This window comes from Rhamphochromis sp. 'chilingali' (genome assembly GCF_963969265.1).
Source record: "Rhamphochromis sp. 'chilingali' genome assembly, chromosome: 6".
Lineage (NCBI taxonomy): Eukaryota > Metazoa > Chordata > Actinopteri > Cichliformes > Cichlidae > Rhamphochromis > Rhamphochromis sp. 'chilingali'.
This window is the reverse complement of record NC_137933.1, coordinates 43190583-43199527: the sequence shown is the minus strand read 5'-3', so window position 1 is coordinate 43199527 and position 8945 is coordinate 43190583. Positions and strand designations below refer to the sequence as shown.

General features: G+C 45.9%; 1 long non-coding RNA gene across 2 annotated transcripts in view; it reads left to right on the top strand.

Annotated features, from left to right (window-relative positions):
* The first annotated feature begins 6546 nt into the window (after window positions 1-6546).
* LOC308398332 overlaps window positions 6547-8945 on the top strand; it is a 3827-nt gene continuing 1428 nt past the window's right edge. Inside the window, exons 1-5 of one of the 2 annotated variants that reach the window (XR_013971924.1) lie at window positions 6547-6786; window positions 7463-7528; window positions 7873-8029; window positions 8480-8572; window positions 8864-8945. The exon at window positions 8864-8945 is cut by the window's right edge and continues 1428 nt beyond it. This is a non-coding gene — a long non-coding RNA (uncharacterized lncRNA). The other variant, XR_013971925.1, reaches the window with a different exon arrangement.

Below are 8945 nucleotides of genomic sequence, written 5' to 3'. Positions count from 1 at the left end.
TTTAAGAGTGTGTTTAACCCAGGCACCGGGGCAGAGGCCGCTGCTCTCCGTCTCCTCAACTTCAAACAAGGTAGGAGAAGCATGTCTGAATACGCTATCGACTTCTGGATTCTGGCAGAAGAGGCAGGGTGGAATCAGGAGGCGCTACAGAGCACGTTGCTGAACAATATCAGAGAAGAATTAAGGGACGAGCTAATCATGCGTGATCTCCCTGCCTCCTTTAATGAGCTAATGTCCCTGTGCATTAAGGTGGATGAGCGGCTACGGGCTCGCCGGTCGCAGCGGAACTACAACTTCCATGAGGCTGCGGGAGTCTCTGGCACCGGCGCCATGGCGGATGCCGGCCCCTCCCGGACTCACGAGAGCGGGGATGGAGAGGAACCCATGCAGCTGGGCGGCTCCCATCTCACCGCGGCGGAGCATCAGCGCAGGATTACGGCCGGTGAGTGCCTCTATTGTGGTCACAGGGGACATGTTGTGGCTACCTGCCCTTCGCGGGCAAAAGGGCGCGCCCGCCAGTGATGGTAGGAGTACTGGTGGGCGAGCTGAGCCAGGAAGAAGCTCCTCCCCGTTTAACACTACCGGCCACGCTTTCCATTCACTCTAAGAGCCGCTCCCTATCGGTGTTGATCGACTCTGGGGCGGAACAAAACTTTATTGACTGTCAGTTAGCCCGGCAACTTGGGTTACTATTGGAGCCCCTGCCTCATGCCTTACGTGTTACGGCGTTGTCAGGTCAACGCCTTCCAGACATCACTCTGGTGACGGAGCCTGTCGAGCTCACCCTCTCTGGCAATCATTCTGAAGAAATCTGTTTTTTGGTGTTTAAAGCAACTCGCACTCCACTAGTTCTCAGCCATCCTTGGCTACAGCAGCACAACCCTCACATAGATTGGCTAAAGGGGCGTGTCACTGGGTGGGGGGAGGACTGCCACATGACCTGCCTTAAAGCTGCCTCGCCTCCAAGCACTGAAACGCCCTCTCCTGGGGAATTGAAATCAGCTGATTTAACTAATGTGCCCTCTGTTTATCACGACCTAGCTGAGGTGTTTCAAAAGGCCCGCGCCCAGTCACTTCCTCCGCATAGGCCCTATGACTGTGCTATCGAACTGCTCCCGGGAGCTCCTTTACCCACCAGTCGGCTATATAGCATCTCACTTCCAGAACGAGACGCTATGGACAAGTACATCACGGAATCCCTGGCTGCCGGCCTCATTCGGGCCTCCACCTCTCCAGTCGCGGCAGGCTTCTTCTTTGTCGAAAAGAAGGATAAAACCCACCGGCCATGCATTGACTATCGCGGATTAAACAACATCACAGTAAAAAATAAATATCCTCTGCCGCTCCTCAGTTCGGCCTTCGAGCTCCTCCAGGGGGCTACTGTTTTCACCAAACTGGATTTGCGAAACGCATACCATCTGGTTCGCATCCGTGAGGGCGATGAGTGGAAGACCGCCTTCAACACCCACCTCGGCCACTTCGAGTACCTTGTCATGCCCTTTGGTCTCACTAACGCCCCTGCGGTGTTCCAAGCCCTGGTGAATGACGTGCTCAGAGACTTCATTAACCGACTTCTTTAACCGTTTTGTTTTTGTCTATCTAGATGACATCCTGATCTTTTCCAGAAACCAATCCGAGCACGAGACCCATGTCAGACAGGTCCTGCAACGACTCCTCGAAAACCGATTGTTCGTCAAAGGAGTTCCACGTCTCCACCGTCGCATTCCTGGGGTACATAATCGACCAAGGAAATCTCCGCCCGGACCCTGTGAAGGTAAAAGCCGTTGTTGAGTGGCCGGAACCTCCTAATAGGCACCAACTGCAACGTTTCCTTGGGTTTGCCAACTTTTACCGGCGGTTCATTCGGGACTTCAGCCGAGTTGCCTTGCCGCTGACCCAGCTAACCTCTCCCAAGCTTCCTTTTCAGTTGAACAAAGAAGCTCAGGTAGCTTTCCAAGAACTGAAGAAACGATTCGCCTCAGCCCCCATCCTGATCCAACCCGACCTCACGCAGCCATTTGTGGTCGAGGTCGACGCGTCCGACTCAGGGGTTGGAGCGGTTCTGTCGCAACGAAAGGACAGTAAGCTCCACCCTTGTGCCTTCTTCTCCCGCCGTCTGTCCCCTGCAGAGAGAAACTATGATGTCGGGGATCGGGAACTGCTGGCGATAAAACTAGCCCTGGAGGAGTGGCGGCACTGGTTGGAGGGCACGGCTCAGCCTTTCCTCGTCTGGACAGACCACAAGAACCTGGCATACCTGCAATCAGCTAAGAGGCTCAACGCCCGACAGGCCAGGTGGGCCCTGTTTTTCACCCGTTTCCACTTCTCCATCTCTTACAGACCAGGTTCCCGGAATGTCAAACCCGACGCCCTGTCCCGTCAGTTCTCAGTCTCGGAGGACCCCACTGAGCCCGCTCCCGTTCTCCCCGCCACCTGTGTCGTGGGCACCATCTCCTGGGGGATCGAAGCAGCCATTCGGGAGGCTCAGGTGTCGGAACCGGATCCGGGAGGTGGGCCAGCCCAACGGCTCTACGTCCCTCAATCAGTACGTTCTCAAGTACTTCAATGGTCCCACACTGCCCGCTTTACGTGCCACCCAGGGGTCCACCGCACTATCAACTTCCTCCAGCGCCACTTCTGGTGGCCTTCTCTGACTAAGGACGCTCGGGAGTACGTCTCCGCCTGCGCGACCTGTGCCCGGAATAAACCGTCTCATCAGCCGCCTGCTGGACAGCTCAATCCCCTGCCGACTCCGTCCAGGCCGTGGTCCCATATAGCTTTGGACTTTGTGACCGGACTGCCGCCATCAGCAGGCAACACTGTCATACTTACCATCGTAGACCGTTTTTCTAAAGCTGCCCACTTCATAGCTCTACCCAAGCTTCCCACGGCCATGGAGACCGCACGACTGCTTACCCGTCATGTGTTTCGTTTGCATGGGATCCCAGAAGACATTGTGTCTGACAGAGGCCCCCAGTTCACGTCTGGCGTCTGGAAGGAATTCTGCTCCTCATTAGGAGCAAAGGTCAGTCTGACCTCCAGTTACCATCCCCAAAGCAACGGTCAGTGTGAGCGAGCTAACCAAGAGCTCGAGGCAATGTTGCGGTGCATAGCGTCCTCCAACCAGTCCATCTGGAGTGACGAACTACCCTGGATTGAGTACGCCCATAACAGTCTGACTTCCTCCGCCACTGGTCTGTCTCCCTTCGAGGTCTCACTGGATTTCCAGCCACCTCTCTTCCCCTCTGTCGAGGGTGAGCATTCTGTACCATCTGTCCAGGCCCATCTACGTAGGTGCCGACGAGCTTGGCGGGCCGCACGGACGGCGTTGCTGCGCACAAAGGACCGAACCAAACAGACCGCAGATCGCCGCCGCACACCAGCTCCAGCATACAGCGTGGGACAAAAGGTATGGCTGTCCACACGCTTTGTTCCTCTCAGAACTGAGTCCAAGAAGCTCAACCCAAACTTCATTGGTCCGTTTGAGGTTTCGGCGCTGATCAACCCCGTCTCTGTGAAACTCCGGCTGCCGCGCAACATGAGGATTCACAATGTGTTCCACGTCTCCCAAATCAAACCTGTCCGGAATAGCCCTCTGTGCCCTCCTTCCAGGCCCCCTCCGCCCGCCCGGCTTGTGGACGGCTTGCCCGCCTATTCCATCACGCGGATTATGGACTCTCGCCGCCGCGGGCGTGGCTTCCAGTACCTTGTGGACTGGGAGGGCTATGACATTGAGGAGCGGTCCTGGGTTCCGCGGGCCGCTGTCCTGGACAAGCGTATGCTGCGGGCCTTCCATCTGTCTCATCCTGGTAAGCCTAGTGGGTCGCCGGGGGGCTCCCGTTGAGGGGGGGGTACTGTCATGGTCCCTGTGCCCCGCTGGTCAATCCTCTATGGGGCAATATGTTTGTGGTTTGTTTGCTCTCTCGCCCTCTCTCTCTCACTCTCTCTCTCTCTCGCCACGGCGATGCTCACTGCGGGCTCCCGCTGCTGGCCCACACACCTGCTCATCACCACACCGGCCGCTGATCCCAGCTGATTACTGCACTACTTAGATGGCGAGTCTGCACTAGTCTTCGCTGGATCGTTGAGCTATCAGTGTCAGTTAGACTTGTGTTTCTGCTAACCTGTACCTTGAGAATTTCTTATAATTATCCTGCTAACCCGACGTTTTGTGTGTAGATCATTTTTGGAACCCGATGCGGAGAGGAGTGATTGAGGCGGAACGTTTTTGTACAGAAAGTGTGGAACACCCTTCTCCCAACCCTGTTTCCCACGGACCCTGGCGACCCGGACCCGTTTCCCCTGCACGTTGTATATAGCCACTTGGTGTATGTGTTCACTGTAAATAAACGCACTGTCCTTCGCTTAAAGGAAAACCCTGGCCTGCGCCTGAGTCTCTTTCGGAAACCTTATCACCTCCATCACACACAGAGTGTTTTATTAGAATCAGTACCCATGTCTGCTTACACTGGGGAAAATGTGTAAGAAATAATGATGTGGATGATCATGGGGGTCTGGATTGAAGTGTTCCTATAAGAATTCTACTAGTGTAAGCAATTTATTTCTTAACACATAGTTCATATTGTTTAAGACATGCAATATATCTGCCAAGTTTGATGCGAAATATGGCTTTAACACAGTATTGCCCACACAACAGGTTAAATGAAATATTTCTGCCCCATGAACAAACCTACTCACCATCTAAAACTGAACAGAAACACAAACAAAGCATTTTTATTTAGACTTTCGATGAACTTGGAGAGCTTTAGAAAACAAGAAAAGTAGAAACTCTATTTTATATATACACAAAATAATAAAAATAGCATTTTAGATAACATCTGATTTTAGCTGTTTATTTAAAGCATTTTTTAAACCCACACTAATGAGGAAACTCTCCACCATTCATAACTTCCCAGCACAAGTCTTGAGCAAGGCAACAGAAACAATATGCTTTGTCACAACTGTTGGTGTTTTAATCAGCTAAAACTGAACTAAGACATGAGAGCTGTGAATAAATATTCATGGGCCTAAGGTTGTACTTATTCTTAAGCACAAATATTTAGTGTTGCCACACTTTTAACCTGCTGATATGTTGACAGATTAAAAGTTTTCTCGTGTCCCATCCCCAATCGGACCAGGAGTGACATGATTAGCCACATGTTCTCCTTAAATTGCTCGCTGTATGAGTAGTGTCCAAAAAGGATGTGGGCTTTACAGATAATTGGGAAACTTGGAAAATCCTGATCTTTTAGGTGAGTTTGAATGCAGCAGCTCTCATTTCTAGAAATCTGGTCAAATCTATTAACACCCCCCAAAAATGTAACGATCTATAGAGATTGTGTCTTCTCCCAGACCAACAAAAACAAACTAAAAACCAGCAAAAAATTATTTAAGCATATGAAAAATCACGAAGAAAAAACAATATAGTATCCACAACTACATCAAAGAGTAAAACAATGAAATGTGGATTATTAAACATTAGGTCTCTCTCTTCTACATCCCTGTTAGTATGTGAAAAAATAATTGATCAACAAACTGATTTACTCTGCATTATAGAAACCTGGTTACAGCAGAATGATTATATTAATTTATGGGCGGGACCCTTTCAGGGTTTCTGGTTCCACAGCTACACACCATTGGTAATCAATGCACCTGCCTATAATGATCCCAATTGTGGCCGCTACTTGAGGTAGTGGCAGACTGGCATTCTTCCCTGGAAGGCTGAACTACTCAATTGGTAAAGCCCTGGCTGCTTAGGTTGCAGGGAGAAGAACAATGATTAAATTGTCTCCTGTTTATCTCCCTGTACAGATCTTCCCTGGAGTGTTTGGTGAGCCTGCCTGATCTGAGTGAGTGTGGAGTGTTTGAAATGTTATGGATTTCTGGACTCCGTTCTCCCTGGAGCCTAGTCTTTTCCCCCTGTCAGTACTGTGTATATATGTCAATGTTCACTGTAAATAGACACTTAACGCACCACTTTGACCACAGTGTCAGTCTTGTTCTTACATATGGCATAGACACTGAACATTCAATAGCATTTCCTGAAAACCCTCTTTTCAACTCGATTCAACTTTATCCACTGTTTGAATTTTTCAGTTCAGTTTTATTAATATAGTACCAAATAATCACCAACAGCTGCCTCAAGGTGCTTAATATTACAGAGAAACCCTAACAATCAAACAGCCCTTCATGAGCAAGCACTTTTGTGGCTATGGGAAGGAGAAACTCCCTCTTAATAGTGCAAAACCTCTAGCAGAACCAGGCTGAAGAAGAGGTATGCATCTGCCAAAACCGGTTGAGAGATATTTTAGAACTATTGTGTAAATGGAAGAAAGCAGTTCCACATATTTGTTTTATATGCACATTGACGGACATGTCCTAATGACTTCAAGATTCCTCACCGTGTTACTGGAGGCCAAGGTAATGCCATCTACACTCAAAAAAATGAATGAGGTGGATTGTTCAGTGTATATTAATTATTTATTTTCATTTTACTTAAAATATGTTTTTGTTAAGTTAACATATGTTTTTCTAATCAAGTCTACGTAATTGTGTCTATTATTCAACGTACATAATACTAATGTGTTACTTGATCGCATAACATTTAAGTTAAGTCAATTAGGATCGATATACCTTGTATATCCACAAGGTGGCAGTAATGCAAAAACAGTTGTAATGAAACCGCGCAGAACAAGAAGGTTTCACGGCTTGTGCCTGCTCATGCACAAGACTTCAAATTTAACTGAAAAAGGCTGTTTTGGCGCCAAGCTGCTGTTTCTTTGAGAGGTAAGACCACTTTTTTCTTTGACTATGTTGTGTAGTATCTATATGTCCAGCATGGTTATATTTTGCGTTTGTCTTACAAGACATGTTATATCGTTTGCGTGTGCTTGTTTTACATTAGTTTTACTGGGTCCTGGACATGCTTATTTTGTGGACTGTGTAAGAAACATTTTTATTGTTTTTTGTTTTATTAAGGGATTAGCTACAGGGGTTCATGGGGTTTTCCATTTGCTTTCTTGGGATTCCTTTTCTGTAATCCGAGAGTCGGAAATATCGAATAGGATAGCAAGGATAGCATAAAGTGACATTTAAAATCCAAAAAGTCAAGGGCGAAAGCCACTGACACCATTGTTCTGCTCTATCAGTAATCTGTATTATGTAAAAATGGTCTGTAAATACAGCATGTTTCCTAGCGGAGTTATACATATCAATGTAGTTATAAATTACAGTTTGTGAAAGTACACACTTACTTTTTTTAATAAAATTATTCAAGACATATGAGTGGACAGACAATGGAGGTCGACAGACCTGGTGATAATTGCTTCTATAGAAAGTTAGCACATGGCAGTGTCAATCTCTTGCTTTTCTTCTGAGTAGTATTTTATTTAGTTGTAATTCAAACAATAATTTGCTTCTTGAAATTAAGGAATTAATTTTTTTTTTTCTTTATAAATCTCAGATCCTGCCTTTACCTGCTCCCTCCTATACTGATGTGGTGTATGTGGTATTGCTGAGCTTGTATGTGGTATGTGAACTGTTATACTTTTAAAAACAAAACTGTTTTATAAGTTAAGTTTTCTTTTGTGACCCATCCCATGCCCCTGTTATTTCTTCTCCACATCTGAACCATGGTTGCAGTTCAAGGGCCTGAGGCATGAAATTCTTTTCAGATCAGCTGTGATCAATATTTTTTGGAACTTGATAAATAACAATAAAAGCTGTAATGGCTCCATTAGCATTTTGTGTAAATGTTTGTGTTAAAATTATAGCTTTAATGAGGTCTTACTACATTAGTTTTAGTCTGTATATGTGTACATATAGTATGTATATTTACAGTACAGTATGTTGTGTTTGTTGACATATTTTCAGGTGGAAGCAGAATATGTGAGGATTACTACTGCTGCACATGTTCCAAGGCTTTTTACACAACTTGACCAATACACTGACCAGCTCATAAAAGTCTTCAAGAAAAAAAGGAGGCGTTGCAGGGAAGAAAATTAGACAAACTTTGGCCCCAGCCACACAGGTGCGTTATTCTGTTGGTAGCAAAATATTATGGCTAATAAGATCATTTTCAAATTTAAACAGCTAGTGTATGGTAGCTGCACAGTGCACTTACATTTATATTAAGCAAGACAAAGTTTGGTACTCAAAACGTTGGAAAATTTAAATTACCTAAACATATGTAAAATCTGATCCCTTGATTTAGGTTAAACCAGAAGTGAATGTTTTTATGTTATGTTTTGAATGCAAAAAAGATGATGTATTAGTTTGTCTTTACCTCCATTATGGACATATATAATGTGGTGGAAACCCTGCCCAACAGGTTAACTATTCATGTCCATGTGATGATTAGTTGGTCTTGTGTACATGTCTATCTGTGCAGTGGATATGTCATTCATTTTGCGTATAATGTGAGTTTGTCATCCTAAAGTATATCTGTTTTCTCTTCCTGTATCTCTGCCACTCTCTACAGAAGGAAACCATTGAAAAGGGGAGGGAGTGTGTCCTCAGGGCACTACCTTTTTACCTGAATGAAGACCCAAGCATCCTCTTCAAAGAATAATTGGTTGGTAATTTTAGTTTAGTTTTTTATCTGTATTAAACCAAATTTTGAATAACTAATGTTGTTGCATGTTGTAATGTTGTTGTTGTTGTAATTTGCATGGAACCTGTTTAAATGTTTTGGGAAATCTTCTTGTATACCCAAACTATTTATATTTATCGTTGAATCTGTAGTCTAAAATAGTGGCGCACTGGGGTGCATGTTCCTAATATTGTGTTTACGTCATTAAAGGGTAGCTTTGGCCCTTTCTTTTTTTAAAACTGGATGCCATTTTTCTATGTTTTTGTGTCTAAGCTACAGCTGTTCAGAGGGAGCTGGAACAAATTACCCTTGCTATCTTTACCATCGAAAGAGCTGATGCCAGCACTCCTCCAGC